The sequence below is a fragment of the Thermobia domestica genome, chromosome 11 (genome assembly GCF_964235325.1).
Source record: "Thermobia domestica chromosome 11, izTheDome1.hap1.1, whole genome shotgun sequence".
NCBI classification, from domain to species: Eukaryota; Metazoa; Arthropoda; class Insecta; order Zygentoma; family Lepismatidae; genus Thermobia; species Thermobia domestica.
Window position 1 is genome coordinate 104,657,929 of NC_137464.1, and position 21,480 is coordinate 104,679,408.

General features: G+C 31.1%; 2 long non-coding RNA genes across 6 annotated transcripts in view; one reads left to right on the forward strand and one right to left on the reverse strand.

The window, feature by feature from the left end:
* Positions 1 to 21,480, reverse strand: part of LOC145664342 (uncharacterized) — a 361,655-nt gene that overhangs the window by 141,943 nt on the left and 198,232 nt on the right. The gene's annotated exons all lie outside the window — the stretch shown is intronic.
* The window catches only part of LOC145664340 (uncharacterized), a 513,034-nt gene that overhangs the window by 114,480 nt on the left and 377,074 nt on the right, over positions 1 to 21,480 (forward strand). For 2 of the 4 annotated variants that reach the window (XR_014127396.1, XR_014127398.1), the window contains exon 1: positions 17,364 to 17,495. The exons of the other annotated variants lie outside the window; for them this stretch is intronic. This is a non-coding gene — a long non-coding RNA (uncharacterized LOC145664340). Of the gene's footprint in view, positions 1 to 17,363; positions 17,496 to 21,480 lie in introns of those variants that run through there. 4 annotated transcript variants of the gene reach the window in all.

Consider the following 21,480-nt stretch of genomic DNA (forward strand, 5'->3'; position numbering starts at 1 on the left):
TTAGCATAATTGCTGAACGTTGAAATAGAAATTTTAATTTCATTCATTCAAATTTTGTTTACGTGGGTTTCCTCTAGAGAAAGCAGTCTCTTCTGGGTAATCATTTCTCTCATTCCTTCATAACAGTTCACTTCTATTTGTAATTTACAAACAAAATTTATATTTTCAAAGTTTATTATTTAATCAACACCCTCAATTTTATTTTGTAAAATTCATTCATTGGACACATCCATCTCCAGACTTCCTATGCTATTATTCACTTCATATAATTTACAACTATTTTTTTACAATCTGTTAAATACAAAATAAAACACTAGTCCCACGGACATCAATTCCATCGGGGACGTGTCTCCCCAATATTTGTAAAATGGCTTTTGTCCTCCATAATATTTCAAGTATCTTAGGTTAACTATGACCCAAAAGAGGCTTAACCACGTAGCAGTTTGTGACGTCCACAAAACATTGTTAGACAAAGTGGATATTAAAAAAGTAGCACAAAAGTTTGTTTGCAATTGTGAAATAAGGCAGGCAGTTTTTGGCCCTATGAAGGTGAAGGTGGAGTAAACTGTAAAACAGCTGACTGTGTTTGTTTACGTAGCAAGTTTATATTAGCCAAATAATAATAATAATAATAATAATAATAATAATAATAATAATAATAATAATAATAATATTAATAATAATAATACTTTTCCACTATTTTTTAAACTATACCTTGTTTAGCCTCATTTATATTAGTTGTAGGATTGTAGGCCTAAAACCTGCTTTCACAACTTTATTGTTTCTGAGTATTCACTTCACACTGCCCTTTATCATTATTTTGTTTTTGACACACATTTGCTGTTATTTAAGTTTAACTAAAATTTTAAAATGAGGTTGAATTTCACTGTTTGAATAAACAACAAACTGTAAAGTAAGTTAATGTGTACTATCAAAGGTCAAAATAAAACAAAAACTTAAGTTTTTGTTTGGTTTTAAGTCAAAAATGCTTTCAAATGCAATGCACGACGATTATTATTTTTTTATTTTCCGGGGAAGCAACCCCAGCCCCCCGCTTTCTTGCGGGTATTCCATAGACCCGAGTCTGACCAGTAGTCTGTCAGCCCCCCTCCCCGAAGTTTTTGTGCTGTTGACGCCAATGACTAGTGCAATTGTTGTTACCCATTTCATCTACTTTAAATAACAAAAACACTGTAAGTTAGTATCTTTATTTTCTCGAGGAAAAATTAATCTAAATTGTTGTGATCTATCATATAACTTACTGAGTTAAAACTATAACTATGTATTTCCACATTGTCACTTTTTCAAAGAGGGGATTTCTTAATTCACAAGAAACTGGACGCATAAACTTTTATCTTCTCTTCATGACTATGAAATAGTTGTTACAAAATTAGGCATTAGTGCTGTATCGCTGGACCAATTTCAAAATCGAAAAAAAATACCAAAATGTACTGTGTTCAGTATTATTTCGTTGTATCACATTAATTTATGGTAGATTATTTGTAGCTTTACTATACGGATCCATACTACAAGCAGAAGTAGTAGTAGGAACTGGTTAGAAGGCCCGCAGAGGTTCGTTGGGTTCTGTCCTCGATATGAAATGGGGAAATTAGACTTGCCCAAATTTTTCTGTACACTTTACAATCTACACTGCCTTTTGCGACACTACACAAGTGTACCTCTCCGCGAAATAGTTCATACGCCTCCACATACAGTGCCGCTTACATCAAAGCAACCAACAAATACAACCACTTTCTTAATTCTTACTTTCCCCTTACCTGACTCACTCATTCTTCCTCACAAATTTAAATAAATTCTCCAATCGACAGGAAATTTTCTAAAATTGGTCAAACGGTCCAACTTTATCTCAAAGCTAACTCCATAATGTTCGTTATGTTTCTTAGTATTCCTATATCCTTTCGTTAATCTTCTTCAAGGAGAACTCTTTACTTACATAATCTTGTACACACTTTCGTACAAATCATCGAAAGAGACTAGAAACGGGCAGAAATACTATATAAACCTAATTAAAATCTTTAAACACTTTAAATGTGTTGTGTATAGTAACATGATTCACTAATATTCAGATTTAAGTTTAATTGCGTCATCTAGTAAAACGTGTTTAAAATATTTGACTCTCCGTAGACATTTTAAAGACAATTTTCCACCATTGCAGAAATTTGCTCAAGAAAATAATATTGACAAAGGCAAATATGATAATTTTAAAAAAATGTAATGCAAATCTTTTCTTTAAGTACTATTGTGAAGATATGAAGCAACACATTTATGTAAACCGTAGGTTTCTTCATAAAGTTATTGTTTCAACAGTGACAATGGCAGAGGCAGAGGGGGCAAGAGGGGGAACGCTCCTGGTGACTACGCCTCCTAATCCGAAGAGTTGTATTACAATATAGGTCAAGTAGTGTAGAACCAATCTTTACACAGAAAAAAAGCTATTTCCCCAAATTCTTCTGGTCCTCCTAGGCTGTAACAAAATTCCCGAATTTGATTACTTGCAAAGAAATTTTTTATGTATATTCCAATATTTCAAATCATTTCGAAAGAATAGATTAATATGTGAGGAGATAGTAGAGTCATTTCTGAAATGACACCATTTCAAGGAAAGTATCAAAAGATATGTTAATTTTATTAATGCTTTAAGATACTTATCTGCCTTTGACGGGGAAGACCCGGGTTCGATTCCCGGCGGGAGTTCATGTGGTTCGGATTCTACGTAAATCAGTAGGTCCCGTCTTATATAGCCTCACTGCTGAAAGGAACGTTACTTAACTCAAGAAACTGATGTAGTTTACATGCAGTGTGTGCATAAAGCAGTATGTGACTATGACACCATTTCAAGAAAAGTATAAAAAGATATGTTAATCTTATTAGTGCTATTAGAAACTGATCTAGTTTGCATGTAGTGTGTGTGAATAAAGGAGTATGTAACTATAGTGAAAAGACAATTAACAATAGATACAAAGTCATTTATTCAGATGAAACTGATACTACAAAAAAATATTCAGTTAGTTATTCATTACAATATCAGTAAGGCAACAGTATGTTGTATGGTTAATGAGATATAATCTAAAATTATGATTAACTCATAATTTTAAGCAGGAGTAAAAGTGGATCTGTAGGAGGACTCATGACGTCACGCCGTTCCACGTAATTTTGTAATTTGTCCATGTAATTTTTAGGAAGTGTAAAGACGCCATAAATATTTAACGGAAGTCGGGAAATGACGTCCTCCCGTGTTTCCCCTCATTTTTACCCCTATATTTAAGTGTCTGTTCAACCAAAATTTTGTCCAAAGTTAAGACATACAACAGTCAGTAGATCACATCGAACTGTACGAAGTAACATCCTTTAGGGTAAACTCTGATGAGCAGTTTTCGAGACAATGAAAAAGTGAACTATTTTGGCCATAAAATGTATGTCGTTAGTTGTCAATAATAAAGAGCTTTTTCTTTTGCCAGAATAAATTCTTGTTTGTATACTGTATGTGTACCAAAATACATTTAATCATGGTTCTCGTACACTGCAATTCTTATTAGGTTTACAAAGTAGCTTTTTTAACGTTTCTTTTGAAAACATTTTGTTTAACTCTGTTTAACACTAATATTATAGAATTTGGTACAGTAACGAGTGTATATTGTTATATTATTATACATAGAACAGTAAGACTATTGAAAACTGAGTGGTGATATTTAAGGATACACACCAGAATTTAAGTGCATGCATTTTTTTTTCAGAATATAACTCAATAATTTTCAACAACTGAACCACATTAGTGTGGAAATCTTTGAGAATTTCAGACCAGTACATTTCTTTTTGAATTTTTCTTAATAGAAGAACAACTTGGATGACAAAACTTGGATCTTTAAATATATACCTTGTAGACCATTTTTCTCGACATATGCTTCTCATTTTTGAATTATGGACAAAAAACACTCAAATTTTGTACCTGGAAATATTGATAAATGAGCGTTGTTTGGCACTTGTGATATCACAATCTTAAGAGTGTTGCCAACCCAACATAAATATTTATTTTTTAACAGCAGTAATCAGGTCATTACATGTCTCAAGTCTACATATGAAACTAAAACATACAATACCACACTTATTTTGCAGTGTTGCAAACTAAGGAACTACAGTATCAGAAACATCGAAAAACAGCCAAACGTTTGGAAAGTACTACAACAGTTATACGACGTGAGGATTATCCTAAGGGACTTGTAATATATTTATTTATTTCTGCAAAAAAAATCTAATGAGTTTTTCTCATTATACTTTCATTAAAGTGCGCATCCTAAGTGTGTTCAAATATTTTTAATAAAGCTATTTCCTTCATAAGAGAATATAAATGATTTCACTTGAAAAGAGTTGAAAAATGTTTTAATAAACTTGAGAAAAGTAATTTTCTCCAGTTTTACAAGATTATATGAAAGGAGTACTATTATTACTTTTAGTGGAATTACAGAGATGTACAGATAAATTATTGTGATATTCTCATGATTCAATGACTAACTCTATGACCCATTGAAACTGATGATTTAATGCTGCATTCACCAAAGCTCTCCATTGACTTTTGTCCTTGTCTAACTGAACCGAGTTTCTACTGTTTCTAGCTGGTATTCCTGTTTATGCGAGGTCCATTTTAATATTGTTCTCCTATCTATGCCTAGGTTTTCTTAATGGTCTTTTAACAATTGGGTTTCTAGTTAAAATTTGGAAGTGTTTCTTTATTCTTTCATTCTGACTACATGACCTGCCCACCCTGAACCTCCAGATTTTATGTCCCTAACAGTGTTTGGTAAACGGTATAAATTACGCAGTTCCTGGTTATGAAGTTTCTTCCATTTCCCATTCCGTCCGAGTCTGCGTTCCTTCCTCAAAGTAAGCGACCATATTTTGCAAGATAAACACAATAGGCTTTGTCGTTTTATGTATTTTGGACCTCAAATTCTTCGATACGTTCAAAAAGATGAAATGTTTTGAACTGAATAATAACACGAATTCTCTTCTTTTAATCAACATTTAGTTTCTTCATGGATATGGTTTTGATCTGTTAATGTTGATCGTAAATATTTAAAAGTATCCACTGTGTCGAAAGAATGTTTAACATTTTGACGTATACATAATAATTTTCAGCATCATGGCGAATTTCCAAGTATTTAGTTTTCTCTGCATTTACTTCTAAATCGACTTCCCCGCAAGCGTTTAATAAAATCTCTGCATTTCTTTCTATTGTCCTCATATCATCACATTTACATTTTCAGCGTAACTCATAACCTGATAAGTACTATTCTGCTATAATCCTTAGTTGCTATCTTTCTTTCCGCTTACAGCATATTCCAAAGCAAAACTGAATAATAATGGAAAAAATGCATTTCTTTGTTCTAGATCATTCTGGATGTGAAAGTCCGTGGACAAATATTCTCTTACTCTGACTTTACTTTCGGATATTAATTAATCTTTCTAGCTTATCCAATATACCAAATTCAGTAAGAATTTTCTACACGTCTTTCCTCCTAACCTAGTCATATATTCTTCTGAAATCAATAAATAATTTATATACAGGGAAATTCTATTCCAATTTCTTTTGAAGGATCTGACGAATGGTAAATATCTTGTCGGTAGTTGATCGATTTCGCCTAAATTTGCACTAATACTCTCCAATAGTTTCATTGTGTATGATCGTTTAACAGAATGTTTGAAATAATTTTGTAATAGGTTTACGATAAGGATTGGTAAATCAATTGTGAAGTTGTCATCAATTATAGTCAATATAATTATTTCAATCAGTTATCATCTTTCTTGTGAAGTTGATCGATGATTGATTTCTTCCATTTGTGACAATTCCTCTTTGTTCCAGATGAGAGAATGAGTTTGTACATCTCGTACCACAACTTTTTACCTTCTAGTTAAAAGTAGCTAAGCTTGAATTTCGTCTAAATTCAGAAATTTTTGTTTGTTTAATTTATTTATAATAATATATACTTTGTTCAGTTACGTGTTGAAATATACGGTTCTGCCCTGTGCATTTCATTTTCTCCAAGGACATTTTTACTGTGTGTTAAGTAAATTTTATTTATTTAAGATATTGTCTGTCAGTGGGGATTGTCTCATTTGCTTTCTTTAACATATAAGATCGAGGATTATTGCTTTTCTTAAATTGGTTGATGACCTTATACATTTCCGAATTGTTTCTATTATTTCAATAATTTCAAGTTCAATAATTTCCACTTAAAAAACACATTTTACTTTTCTAAAAGTTTCGAAAGTTTACAGTCTGCTGTCGCAGAAATTTTTGTAGTTATATCGTCCGGATTTCGAAGTCAATGCAATTTTGCCTGTTTTCTTTTCTCTATAGATTTAACAAATTCCTGGTAAAACCATGATTTGTTCTTATGTATTTCAGTGTGTCTCAATATTTCTTTCTCTGAAACTTTAATGCTGTATAATTTTTATCCAAGTATCCTCAACACTAATGTATTCCGAACTTTCTAAAACCGAGAATCTATTCGACACATCAATCTAGTATTCCTCTCTCGCTTGATCCTTCTCTATTTTCCTTAAATTAAATATCTTCGTTTTCAGATACTGAATATTTTCTTTTTCCAACGACAATCTCTCTCTTATCGTCGATGCTACCAAATAGTGGCCTGTGCTACAGTCAGCTTTCTAAACAACCGAATGTAAATTGTGCAAAGATTGTCTTCTTCTGTCTACCAAAAGCGATAATATAATTTGAGTCATTCAGTGACTTATAAATGGAAAATAGATAATATTAAGAAATCAATATTTGCAACCTCAATTTTCTGCAAATTTTACATCCTATATCGCACTTTTTATTATTAATATGCTTTGCATTCACAGACTTTATTATTCCACGTAAAAACTGGATGAGAATAGATACAATGTGAATCGTACTAGAAAGTAACCAGTGATATGATGATGATAGTAAGATAACTTTTATGTGGAGAAATTTCAAAATACTTTCTAAAATCCAAACAAATAAATAATCGAATCAGTATATTTACATGTATCGATACTCCATTTAATACGTCTTTTATATATATATTTTATTTTCGAACATCAATGCATAAGAAACCCACAAGATGCTAGACTCTACTGGTGAAATAATAAAAGTAAAATTACCGTTCCTTTGTTTCAAAATAGGTTTCAAGTTTGTTTTGCGACAAACATATTACACAGCAATCCGCTCTACAGCCTACAGAATCACATAATTTAATGCACAGTAACATTTTAAGATGTATTATATCTATTTAAGACTGAAAAATAATAACTGGAATTAAAATGAAGAAATAATCAGTGAATCTGTTAGTATATTAGTTTATATATGTTAGTATGTTAGTTTATTTAGAGATACAAAATGTATAGAGCAGCGCAGGAAGTGATATATATTTTCCTCTTCGAATGTCATTTGTATATATAAACTAAAATTGTAACAATAGTAAACACATTAATTGTAAACTTAAGTATGCAGAAATTTAAGAGTAGACATAATTCTGTGGAATTACGAGGATTGGAAAGCCAATACACATTGAGTAATAAGACGTAGAAAGCAGTTAAGAGATTCCGAGTAGGTATCACTTTACACAATGACGCTTCCGTACTCATGCAAAACTTACTGCGAAAAATATAAGACAACTTGAAATAAAATCCCTGGGAATGAAGAAAACACCAAAGATTCGTTAAGTTAGCTGGGAACATAAAGATGCTTAACAAAGGTAATAAGGAAACCCAAAAGAATATACAGTAAGCGACAAAATTTCATTCCGTTCGGTAAAATTTATTTTGGGAATAACGGTGGTATGGTTGGAAGGTACAGAAAATCACATTATTTTTAATTTACTGAAAACTATACTGAAATTGTCCTTCCATTCTGATGTTATTTATGGAACTAATTTCTTCAAACAAAACAACTTATGCCGCTGACTATATATTGTCTATTGACTAATTTCTTTAAAATTATTGTTGTAATGCCTACGATATATATGTAATTCAAATGACCGATTAATATCCACTACTTTTAAACAATCTATCACACACGCACTATTAGATCACGTGATGTAAATGTACTTATATGCCTTAAGCAATTCCAGGAATTATTGTTATAATTTTGGTTGTTCGAATGACTTTTCATCATAACTTTGTTTTTCAACCAATCATAAACTAACTGAATGTTCCGAATTCTATCTGCAACGTGTAGAACGTGCTGTTGTACCTTCGTTGTTTCATTCTTCAGTTTGAAGAACAGTCAAATGAAGAAAAAGATGTTACGTGGTAGAAATATATTTTCTCTTCACATTTCTCAAAAAAATTGTTTTCATATACTTGAAAATGTAACAAACCACTTCTAGGTTTGAGAAGAGAAATCTTGAACTATATCACCTAAAAATACCTTTAAGAATATATACAACTCAAGGCTAGTATTAGCAACCATCTACTCATATTATGTATACGATATACATAGAAACTGATGTGATTTTAAATTTCATGGATATTTGGATTCATTTAGTAATCCACACTTAATTTCTACCAATACAATATTGTAATCATACAGCATTTATTTCATTAAAACAATTAAGTTAACAGTTTTCCTATTATAATGAAATCCACCATGAATTATTTTATACACACAACGATTTGCAATATGTAAGTCGTTATTGTGAGTTGTTCATGACTACTCTACATTCGATTATGTCGAAATGGAACATTTCCCATTATGTTTTATTTAACTGGTCTTATTTAGAAATTGAAATGTTATTTTCTTTATTTAAAGCTTTACTAGTAATGGTGTTGTTAAATTTTCACTTATAATAATTTTTAATGTTTTATTGATTACCAAACATGTTAGTGTGTACAATATTTTGATATATTGTCCCAAATAATGATTACCATTTACTAAAGTAATATTTATTAAAGACAGACTGTTGTCATATAATTTGAGTACAATTTCCTTGCTCTCGTATATAGTAACTAAATGACTTTCAGAACCAAAATATAAAAACTAAAGTAACTTAACTAACAGTAACTACGTAGACTGAAGAACCTAACAACAAATTTTACATATATAAGGTCAAAGATTAACATTAGTAGATAAATATAGTCACAACACTAACATTAATTATTTATCCTCCAAGGAAACTCGCACCATTTTCATGGAAATTGCATTTAATCTGCAAGAGCTATTCTGATACATATTTTTAAACTTGAAGGTATGTCTTTGCCGTTTACTGGTATCTCAACATTGAAAGACCTCAATGAAAGCACACGCTATATCTAGTGTGAATGTGATAATTTCTAAGAATTATACATAGAAATAGAAATGAAAAAGATGTCTTGTGTTTGTCCATTTCTTGTTTACGAGCTCCAACCCTAGGCAATGGATCTCATAGTTTTGAAACCTCAAAGCCTGGAACAAGTCACGCTATTTTTCATACCAAGCTGGCGATTTTAGGAAAGTCAGTAGGAGTTTAGTTTTATTATTTGACATAGCATTAAGCTAAGTTCAACATTAAACAATATAAATAATTATTGAGACTTAAACGAAACACACGCTGTATTTCACAAAAATCTTAGAAGTGTTACAAAATTGATCATATTATACGTTTTAGTTAAAATTTTATAATGGCATCATGACTATGGCTAACGTAAAAATCCTAAACAATGGTAATGGTATTGTGAATTGAAAAAACAAATAAATACAATATTATGTCAAACTCATTTAAAAAAGAAACGAAACTTACTTGGATATCTGATAATATCTCACAACGTTTTCATTTCATTCCTTGCCTCAAACTAATCTCAATTCCAAATAATGGGATACTTCTTAACCTCAAAGTAAACGCATTGTTTCATTAAAAAGAATATTTTTATGGAATTTTTCGTGAGACATATTTATAAAATTATTATTAAACAGCTACTTCTTTATCTTCCATCTATGTTAATCGCTAGCGGATCCAGAAGAGTTCCTTGCTGGGGAGGATTGACTCCTGCACAATTAATATAGGCTTAAAATACACAATTTTGCATCAAAACAGATCGAAGTAGTACAATATTTTATAGATAGTCAGTCCTATTAAAAGAAAGCCGTTCCAGGGGCAGTCAGCTCCCCGGTTTCTCTTTGGATCCGCCAATGATGTCAGTATCAGCCATGGGTGATAATTGGTAAGCTTTAAGTCAGATATATATTTTTATGTCAAAATCGAATAGAGTTACTAAAGTTATACCAAAGAATTGTTTAATTATATCAATGTGCATAGTAGAGCTTGAAACTTGGGGTACCTTTACTTTTTTATTCTTCACAGATTTCAAATAAAAAGATGACTTTACTTTATAAAATCGAAGAAATATGGATAACAAATTTAATTAACATTAAATGCATTGTACGAACATTATCGTGGAACAGACAGAAATAAGACAAACGGACAAACACATAATAAATAAAACCTAGAATGAAGTATGTAGAATCTGACTTACTGTCTTGGACAAAAGTAAATAGCTCATTACGTATTTAGACTGTATTTAAAGGATGTTACTCACTTTTGCTGATGACTGTAATTTCATAATCAAATAACTAGCAGATAATGTATCAGACTGTTGTTATGACGGCCGCCATTTCAATCAATTGCAACATTATCGTATTTGTTATTTTATGCCAATTTTTTTTTATAATAGCAACAAAGATAATCTCAGAGGTATTAAAGAGAGAAATTTCAATCTATGGCTAAATTAACATAATATAGACTTTTATCTACTTTTATGACATTTATACCATGCGTATGATTTTTATCTCTTGAGACAGTCATACCAACGTACACTTAGATATCGCATAACCTATTTTGACATAAAATTAACTTTTAGATGTTGACAAATCGTCATATTAGTCAATTTATGAAAACAAATTTTATGTCTTAATTTTTAAATTCTCATAAAAGTGGGGACAAAGTACTCTCATGATAAATATTTTATATTCTATACCCTTACATATAATTAAGGTATATGGACAACAAATAACTTCCATTTAAAGAAACACATCAATAGGTGAAAACATAGTCACAGAGCATTTTATGCATTTAAAACAATGGTATGAAACTATGGAGGAAACTTTACTTATAGCAGCATTCAAATCACTTTACTCCGTGAGAGAATACTTTATACTATACACATAATCTTAGAAAGTTTTGATTTAGTAGGCGCATTTGCATAGATGTCTTGGGCGTTTTCAGTAGTAAAATTAATATTTACTAACACAAACAATATCTCTAATCTTTCAAGGATCCGAGTTTTATTTGTACTTCAAACTAACTCAGAAAGTGCTATATTTCCTTCAAATACTTTTATACTGTAATTATATACAATTGTATCTTTTCTTTATATAATAAACCTAATTTGAAAGCACTTCATATATTGCAATATTTACTTTACATTGTGTAATGGTTTTCGAACAAAACTTTGAGTTAAACTATTTACAATAACAAATAGGATTTCAAACTACTAAATAGAGGATGTAGTCGTACCATAAAACAAAAGTTTACAATATGAACGCATCAGTGAATTATTTTATTACTAAATATTACATGCAAATCTAAGAATAGCATTACATGCAATTCTCAAGAGAAACAATGACATTTAAGACAGTAAATATAATTTTAAATGGAAGGCTAAAAAACAGAAAGACTATAAAATTCATCGTAAGTAAGAAATTAAGTTGAAACAATAAAACATGGTCTTACCGAGATTACTGACAGTTAAATTAACTGGATTAAATTAAATTGACATGCAGTAACAAACCAATGAAATTAATGAAATGGACGTTTCATTTTGCAGCCTTGAGTCTCTTATCTGAAATCAGATTGTCACTATTAACTAACTTAGTAATTGAATAATCAAATATGTTTAGAAAAATCATTATTTTAAATTTTAAAATAATGAAGTAAAGTGTATCACGTTTAAAACATTTATTCTTAGTGTACTCTACGGTACTCTAGTGAAAATAACTCAGCGATGTCATTGCAGTACTCTACAAAACAAATATTTTTAAAAAAACGTAAATTCAAGGACAAAAACTTATGGAAAAGAAAACAATATTCAGAATTTTTAACTAACAATTTGTAAAATTAAAAGACTTAGGGATGACAAGTTTTTGTGGCATTCAGCATAGATAAATAGAAACTACTTATTCATGGAGTTTGACAGAAACTTTCTAAATTGAAGAGTTTGTGAATTAAAATATTTACACACTTCTTGACAATATGTCTAGATGCTAATAAATACGATGTTATTTTGTTTCTTACTACCCTTAAGCAGCTGCATTCGCCAGAAATGGAAGTTAACGCAATCTCTGAAGCCAGCAATGTAGGTGTCAAATGTTTTAAAGAATCATTAGATGGGCTAGCGTAGGCAGCTCCATATGGGTTTGAATATATTTTACAATAGTGATTATGTGGTTTATAAAAGCAAAATCACCTAATTCGTTTTTTTGAGAAAATCGTCTGGAAAGAACTCAGCGCTAAGAGTAAACTATCTCTTGTGGACTTTTCAGGACAAATCAAATATGACGTATTCTTAAGGCATAACATTCATTCATGAAGTATTAACAATATCGACTGAGTGGACTTCATAAAATCGTCGAGAAAGAACTTAGAGAGTTCTACCCTTCTGGACTACTCTCAGAAAAAATGACTTACACCACAGTATAGTGTTTTTAATGAAATGCTGAAGCATGAACTACAAAAAAAAATTGTTAATATTATTCACCTTTTTCTACAAACTACTTTTATTTTGGGTATCAAAAAGAAAATTCAGAAAGGAAAAAGATATGGAAATTTACAAAATCCCCAACTTAAAAATCCAATGTATCGTCGTTTCAAAATTAGAAAAAATAATAAAATGACCCGAGGTTGAACTCGCCCTTAATACTCGGAGCGCACCTTTGGCACCACTTTGTATAAAATGGAATAAATTTTACATCTAATAGTGCCGAATCCGTTTTTGAAAATTTGAAGGTTAATAGTAATTAAATGTGTCATTTTGAATGTATTTTAACTCCGTACGGAGTGGAAATAATTGTGAGCTTTGAAATAATATATACACAAGGTTACGTAGAAGATCGCATATAATTTTGACGTATCGTTATCAACGAAATTAGTTTTCCCATCATATTATTTACAGAAGAAAATTTCAAACTTTAAGGGAGCTTAAATCCGCTAATCGCTGGACTATTTGAATCGCAACCAATGTGGATGGCCATAATGACATAAAGAATATATAGCTTCTATTTTATTGAAATTCAATTAACTTCCCCACAGTTGAAAATTGTTTTAAAAATTGTAATTTATGAATTTTCTGTCACATGGTTATGATCTGCAGATTAAAAAAGTTGCATGATTAATTAAATTGAATGATTTCGAAAAAAAATATTGAAATGGGAACGTGAGAAAAAGTCGAACATTCCCGAGAAAACTCACGAACAAAATGTTTCCACCGCAAACCCACACGGTGTAAAATCAAACCAGGGACTCACGTACCAGAGATGAGCGGTGCACACTGAGCCGCTGTGCCCGGTTGAGAAATATTTTGTATGTATACGTGGAAATTTTTAACAGTTGGTGAATTTCACATCTTATTATTTATTCTTGATGGGCTGCATCGTTAGATATATTTATTTCAGAAGGTTCAAGAAATCTCACACCAACTTTCTTTAATATTTCGAACCCGGTGATGGAATTATTACTATGACCAGCAGCTAGAAATATTTCCATGAACATTAAAAATGTCTGAGTGTCTAACAGCAATAATGTAACCATTAATTTCTTGATATAATTCGCGATTTTAATGTGTAAACTTAGCTTCTGGAAAACATCAAATATACGGGTTTTCTTCTAAGATATTACCTATAGACAGAAGAGCATTTAAATGATGTCGGATTCAATGTGTTACAATCGGCGATTCTTAAGGGCGTATCAAGAAACAAATAGACACAAACAGATCAGATGGTAGATGATCGCTACGCTCACTTCAATAAATGCTGTCGAATATTTGATTGAAGTGTCTCTGAAATAACTAGACAATTTCATCATTTAAGCTTATTTTAAGTGTGAAAGCTATGATTTTTTAAAGCACTTCATTCGAAACTGAATTAAACTTTATTTCATTTCTTTATTCTTACTAATCATTATGAATTATGTTTTGCTGGGACAGGAAATGACCCCATCTTTTCAAACAAGTATCTATTATGTAATAAGTTACAACGTCGGAAGAAAAGTGCTTATTTTCTATCTATTTTATCAAGAAGTTGCAAACGGTTAATTTTACGTTTATGGCGAAAGGAAAGCAAAATATGTTGTTGAAGATATAAATATGAAAAAGAAAACACATTGGTTAAACGCTTCATTTCAAGTGAATTTCAAAATTCGACATTCCTATCTAGCATATTTTTTTTAAAGATTTATTTTATGGTTTATGTATACTTACAATTAACAAGTACATCTAAGTAGATGTTCTAAACAAAATTGATCTTGTCATCTAGAATGTAATAGAAATTTGGTAATGAATGAATAAGTAGGCCTACTCCAACTCATATGCTTATATATTCTGTATTATTTTCGTATGAAAGAATTTGATTCTCATCTAAAAATGGATGGAATATATAGAAGGTTTTATCTTATTTCCAGCCAGATATGTTATTAATATTGGGAATTTCAAAAGAGTCATTGGTTGGACTCTTCCACTATGGTCTAGACTAGACGTCGGTAAGTGAATTGGATGAATGAATTGTTTCAACACTGAAGTTGCTCTTAACACATAAATTTTGAAGATAGAATATGTATTCTCAAGCTATATTCTTACATATTTTCATCATCTCTGGTAATTATTTATCAATTAAACTGGTGAAGCCTTGTTTTATAGCTACACATTTATTGTTTCCAGAGAGTTCTATCAAGTAAAGTGAAAACAAAATTAGCTTCGACACTCCTTACCCCATTGCCATCTACGATTATGTAAAGATGATAAACTGGTTACTACAGTTGTATGATTACTAATATGTATACAGGGAGAAAATATATGATAAGAATACTTTGAATAAGTTTGAAGTATTTAGGCCTGATGCTAAGAAGGACATCCAGCTACTATATATATCTTTACTCATCAAGAATTTTCCGATCACCATTGTGTCACATTAAAATTAGAATCTTGTTATACAAATATGTATTAATGTATTGTTGATTTTCTGCATTACTGTTGTTACATTACTCTTGCTGAGCTTTTGTTTCCCGCTGTTATATGTTTCAGTATAAAATGACAATGTGTTGTAACAGAAGCTATTCGTATAAGTAAATAAATAAATACACACATAAATAAATAAATAAATAAATAAATAAAAGATTAAAGAAAGGAACAGAATGTCTTCACTATGTGAAAATTCTTATATAATCTCGACCATGTCAACGAGAGCTGATTGCATATTGTTGGAAACCAATTAAAGGCTGTTAGAAATATTAAAGACTGTTACAACAAAGTTTCGGTAAAATGACATTTTGGTCCAAAATAAAACGAGCAGACTGGTGTAACAAAAAGAGCAATCACATCGCGAAATTCATAGTGCAAATAAAGTGAAAATAACTAAATCCAGAATTATGTAAGGGATGTGTGCAATGAATTGTACGAAAATATCCAAGACGTACATATAGTCGTATCACATCTTTGGAGAGGAAGAAATTTAACTAGACCAACAAATAATTTTAAAATCACGTACTGTGACTTACAGAAAAGATTAATAAAATGTTGCTTGATGCAAAGGTAACGACATATGGTCGAATCCAATGTTTAACATTTTTTTTTGTTTGTAAATAAGCACTTCAATCTCGTAAGCTAGTAGTAGTTGATTTTAATACGCCAGGTCATTGCAAATCTATTATGACAATATTATCATGACATCTATCATGAACTTAGAAATAGAGAGAGAAAGAATGAGAGAGAGAGAGAGAGATGGGCTTTCTCCTAATATGTGTTAATGTATTGTTGATTTAGTCCATGACTAAAACATGCAGCCACTAAAAATTTTTTCTTGATTCGTCAATATAAAAACAATTATTCGTCAGAAAATTAAAAAAAATCAAAATGAACTTTGCTCCTAAAATGATCACACGTGGTATTATTATTAAGGTGTCGCGTTCTATACTGAATTCGTTAATAATAATTAACATTTATAAACAAGTTTTATTATACAATTGAAGCCAGCGTAAGAAGATATCTACCATACAAGCATCTTAGCATTTGTCCGTCTATCTGTCAGTAAAGAACTTTAGTAAAATTTATCCGATTTAATGAAACGTGATGGTTGCATCCTTTGTAGCCTAGAAAACAAGCATTTTTGGTTTGAAATGTGGTAAAAGCAATAAATTCTACCCCACGTTAAAAGTTTGCACAGAATAAAACAATTTTCCATAGTAACTTTCGTAAACCTAATTCGATTTTTATGTCATACCAGTTACATTACTTTCAATATTATCAATTATTTCTATTGTTTAGTGGTAAAATCGATCAAAAATAAAAGTGGATGTATCTACACTTTGCATTTTTTTAAAAAAAACACGATGTTTGGAGCCTAAAATAATTGTTTGGGTTGAAGTCTATGAAAAATTATTGTTAAAGACAAAAAATCTCTCCAAGGGACAGCATATCCATAATACCATAAGAAAATAATTTTATGTTGTTACTTTCGTAAAAAATTATTAAATTTTAATGCAATATGGCGTATATTGTCTTTCCAGATTTCCAATCATTTTTATTGTTAGATGATTAAATAGGTCAAGCGTAAGGAAATATAAGCTGAGTTGAACAAAATTTGAAGACGAGAAAATAAACCTATATTTTGTTATTTACGTTGAAATCTGTCAACAAATAGACGGTAAAAGGGATTTTTAAAAATATACTTAGTTAGAGACTTGCATATATAAATAAAATAATAAAAATAATTTCCACAGTAACATAGAAAAGTTTATTTTATTTCAATGCAATATGATATATACTATCTTTTAAGATTACAAATCATTCTTATTGCTTGCTGTTTTAGGCAAGAATAAGAGATTGAATTTATTCTATGTAAATTAAATGTGGCAAAATATTTTGAGTGTAGAAAATAGGCCTATTATTTGGGTAAAAACTCTACCAAGAAGTAAAGTTAAAAGGAATAAAATATGTATATCCTAAGTTGGAAGTTGGAGCATATATATATAATACGATAACAAAATAAATTTTCCATGGTAACTTGTGTAAAAATTATTAAATTTTAATTGAATATGACATATATTGTCTTTCCAGATTTCCAATCGTCGTTGCTGTTAGGTGATTAAAGAGGTCAAGAGCAAAGTTAAAAAAAACTATGTTGATCCATATTTGGAGATGAGAAAATAAACACTCTGCACTTTATTTGGGTTGAAATTGTCAAGGAATTGACGGTAAAACGGATTTTTAAAAAATAGTCTAAGTTAGAGGATGGCATATATATATATAAAGTAATAAAGATAATTTTCCATAGTAACACAGTAAAATTTATTTAATTTTAACGCAGCATGATGTATATTTTTTCTTAAAGATTCTTATATATCTGCATTGTTTGGTGTTAAAATCTCTGAAAAGTAAGGAATGATTTATTTATTTCTTTACTAAGCTCACACAAGAAGATCTATTATAAGATTGAGCTTTTATTACGTTCGTTGGTCCATGATCCTCACTATAACTCATGAATGATGCACATATTATTTTAAGATTACCAATCATTCTTAATGTTTGGTGTTTAAATTAGCCAAGAATAAGAGATTGAATTTATCACATGTAAATAAAATGTGACAATATATACTAGCCGTAGAAAATAGGTCTATTATTGAGTAGAAATTTACCAAGGAACGGGAGAGGGATGAGATAAAATCTGTGGCTTGGATCTAAAAGGGTCAATGTCACTTTATGGTAAAAATGAGATGTTCGTCTAATTTAACGCCTATAAGTGAATATTTTCTTGTACAAGAAAAGCAAATGTTAATACGAGTGGTATATATTCCAAACTATTTCGGTTGATATTTGCTCTTCTTGCACAAGAAAACATCCATTTATAGACGTTAAAATTGAAGAATATCTCATTTTTGACTCAAACCGAGCGAAGTAGCTCAAGCGGTAGAGCGTTGGCTTTGCATTTGGGAGGTCGTGGGTTCGATTCCCGCTGCCGACCACCCTGACTGGGGTTTTACAGGGTTTCCCTCAGTCCTACCAGGCAAATGGCGTGATGGTACATATTAAACAGGCCCTGGGCGTACCTTCCCAAATCCTTTCCATTGTTGTTGTTGATGATGTTGAATATCCAGTATAAAATGGCCTCTTAGCTGTATCTGGTGATTGTTAAATAAATAAATAAACCTTTTATACCCAAGCCACAGAAATATATATTAAGTTGAAAGTTGGAGTCGATTTTAACTCAGTATGATGTATACTTTTTCTTAAAGATTCCCATACATCACTATTATTTAGTGTTAAAATCTTTCAAATTAAGGGATGATTTATGTATTTCTTTACTAAGAGAACACAGGGAGATCTACTATAAGATTGAGTTTTTCGTACGTTAGGCCATCCACAACTCTGTAACTATAACTTGTGAATCGTTACACATTTTCAAATTGTTTCTTGCAATATATGGCTAAGTAATTACTTCACCTGATTTTGTTAATGGAGTTAACCCGTTAATAACTTAGCGGATAACGGCGACTTTAACGGTGGCAATTATACCCCATATCCCATACATGAAGGAAAATTTCTGAATTCTATTTTTACGCAACAGATAGCAAGAGCGATCATCTTGGCCAATTTCGTTACTGGAGTGGACACTTAATATATTAACGGATAACGGGTAATTTAATGGTGGCTATCTATTTCCCGTATTCCATACATGTAAGGAAATGTTTAAATTCTGTTTTAACGGTGGATTGTTAGAGCAATTGTTTCGGGCAAGTTTCTTAGTGGAGACAATCCATTAACATAGTAAGGTGTAACGGCGAAGTTAACGGTGGCTATCTATAGATATAGCCTTAGGAAATATCCTATCCACGTAAGGATTTTTTAAAAATTTTCTTTCGATAATAGCTAGAGTGATTATATTTGGCCGAGTTCATTAATAGGCTCCGATAAATTAACGGATAACGGCGACTGCGATAATAGAGTACAGTACTGAAGTTCAGTAACTTCTTCTATTCGGTATCAATTTCACTTCTGTGTCTTTTTTTGTATAACAATAACGTTCATTGTTGGACGTGTGCTTTCTTTGAAATTAGTTGGCGTGGGAGACCCGGGTCCGATTCCCGGCGGGAGCTCATGTGATTTGGATTCCCCATTAATCAGTAGGTCCACGTCTCATATAGCCTCGCTGCTGAAAGAGACGCTAAACTAAAATCAACTCATATTTTTTTTAATTAGACAATAAGCCCATTTCTTGCAGTTGAAATGTGTAGAAATTTACAGCGTAAAATCAACCACAAGTTAAAGATTTCTATATGTACACGTGTTAGATAATAAAAATAAATAATAAAAACACATAAAATTTTAAAAAACACGTAGGTATTTTGTAATAAAATTATTCGTTAAAATTTTAACATACGTGATCATTTTATTTTACATTCACTTCCAGATTTTGTAAGTCTCTGTAAATACTATGCCTGCTTTTTAGTAACTCCTGTTGTATGAAAATTAGGACATTATTGACTAGCTTTTCACTAGCTTTAGATATAATCCTCGATTTCATAAAATAATATACAGTGTTGATTCTACTTATTTACACATATTTCTGAACATTATCAGTATCTATGGCTTTAAGTTCATCCCGTTTGGGGGTAATGTCTTTGGAAGAACACACACTATTTGGAGAAGGCGGAAGAAAGGGAGGTAGCGACCAGAGACCTGTATTTTCCGGCATTTGCCTGGTATCAGTGAAGAAAGCCTAGGCAAAATCTCATTTAGGATAGATGACCTGAAAAAGCTGCTTCACCTGTTCGACTGAGTGATCTCACAGTGAATCGAATCAAGACTGCTTTTAGCAAAGGCGAGAGCTTTCCGTATATACGTAATACGTTATATGACAGAGAAAACCTCAATAACACTTGTCATAAGAAATATTTCAGTTTGGTGCAATAAGGGGTAATTTTCTTTAATTAAAGCATGATTAATTCCGATTTGTTGGAAGAATAATTAGTAAAATACCGTAAGTTGCAACATAAATTTCGTAAGAAGTCTCTGATTTTTATGAAACAGAAAGCTCCTAGCAATAGGCGTAATAGTTAAGTGGCAAAAAAATTAGCAGAGATAATTCAGAGTCATAGCGATAATAATTACCACATACAAGGGCTTAATAAAAGTAATGCCTATGTTGTAATTCGTACTTGGTTTTATGAGTAGAAGAACACCTGTTATTTCCTTCAAGGTAGTTGCCTACCATCTCTAACACCTATTCCTACATTTGTGGAAGATTTCATAAACTGTCAGTGCGTTAATCCTTACCCATGTCTTGTAGGGACCGACATACGGCACGAATGGTAACGTGTCCTGTGTCTTAGGACTTCCAGCAAGTTTGATTCTTCATTTTGGCAAAAGTATTTTCACGAAGTCCCTGATAACGTGTCACTTCAATCTTGATATACATATTCTTATTGGTTTTCCGAAACACATTCTTATTGTACTTCCACTTTCTTCCTCTACTTTAGAGCACTGCTGGTTTTAACTAAATGAAGCAAAGCCGTTACCATGTGTCACACTTCATATCCACGGATTCCCTTATCAGGTACGGAATCATATGCTTCTGACACATACTTCTCTGATTTGCCTTTATATTTTATGTAAAATATACTTATGTAAAAGAAATATGTTTTAACGATAGATTTTCATTAAAGTTAATACATTTTTAGAAACATGCCATGGTGTTTAAACTTTTTAAAATTTTATTTATGAATTTATTCTGTCTACCAATGTTCACTATTCCTTGGAGGTAGAAGTCAGTCAGGAGCGAAAACGTAAAATCATACAACATAAAAATATTTTAAGAGACAAATACGATTATAATTCTTTGAAATTATTTGATACTTGTGAAAGGTGTGTTTGCTTTCAGGATTTCAGGTGTGTTTGGAATTGAACTTACGAACAAGAGTGGGTTCCTATCTAACTGCAGCAGTGTAACTCTTATTATAGAAAATATTATTTTCAGGAAAAAATTGTGTATTTCTTTAAAAGTAGTTTGCTCTCTGCCACGGTTAACAGTGCTATTACTAAATGCTACTATGATTTGAAAAGGATAATAGAGATCAGGATTCTCCGAATCTCAAAATCATTTAAATTAAATGAAAGTAAAGTCCCTCAAAAGCTAGTCAATAATGTCCTAATTTTCATACAACAGGAGTTACTAAAAAGCAG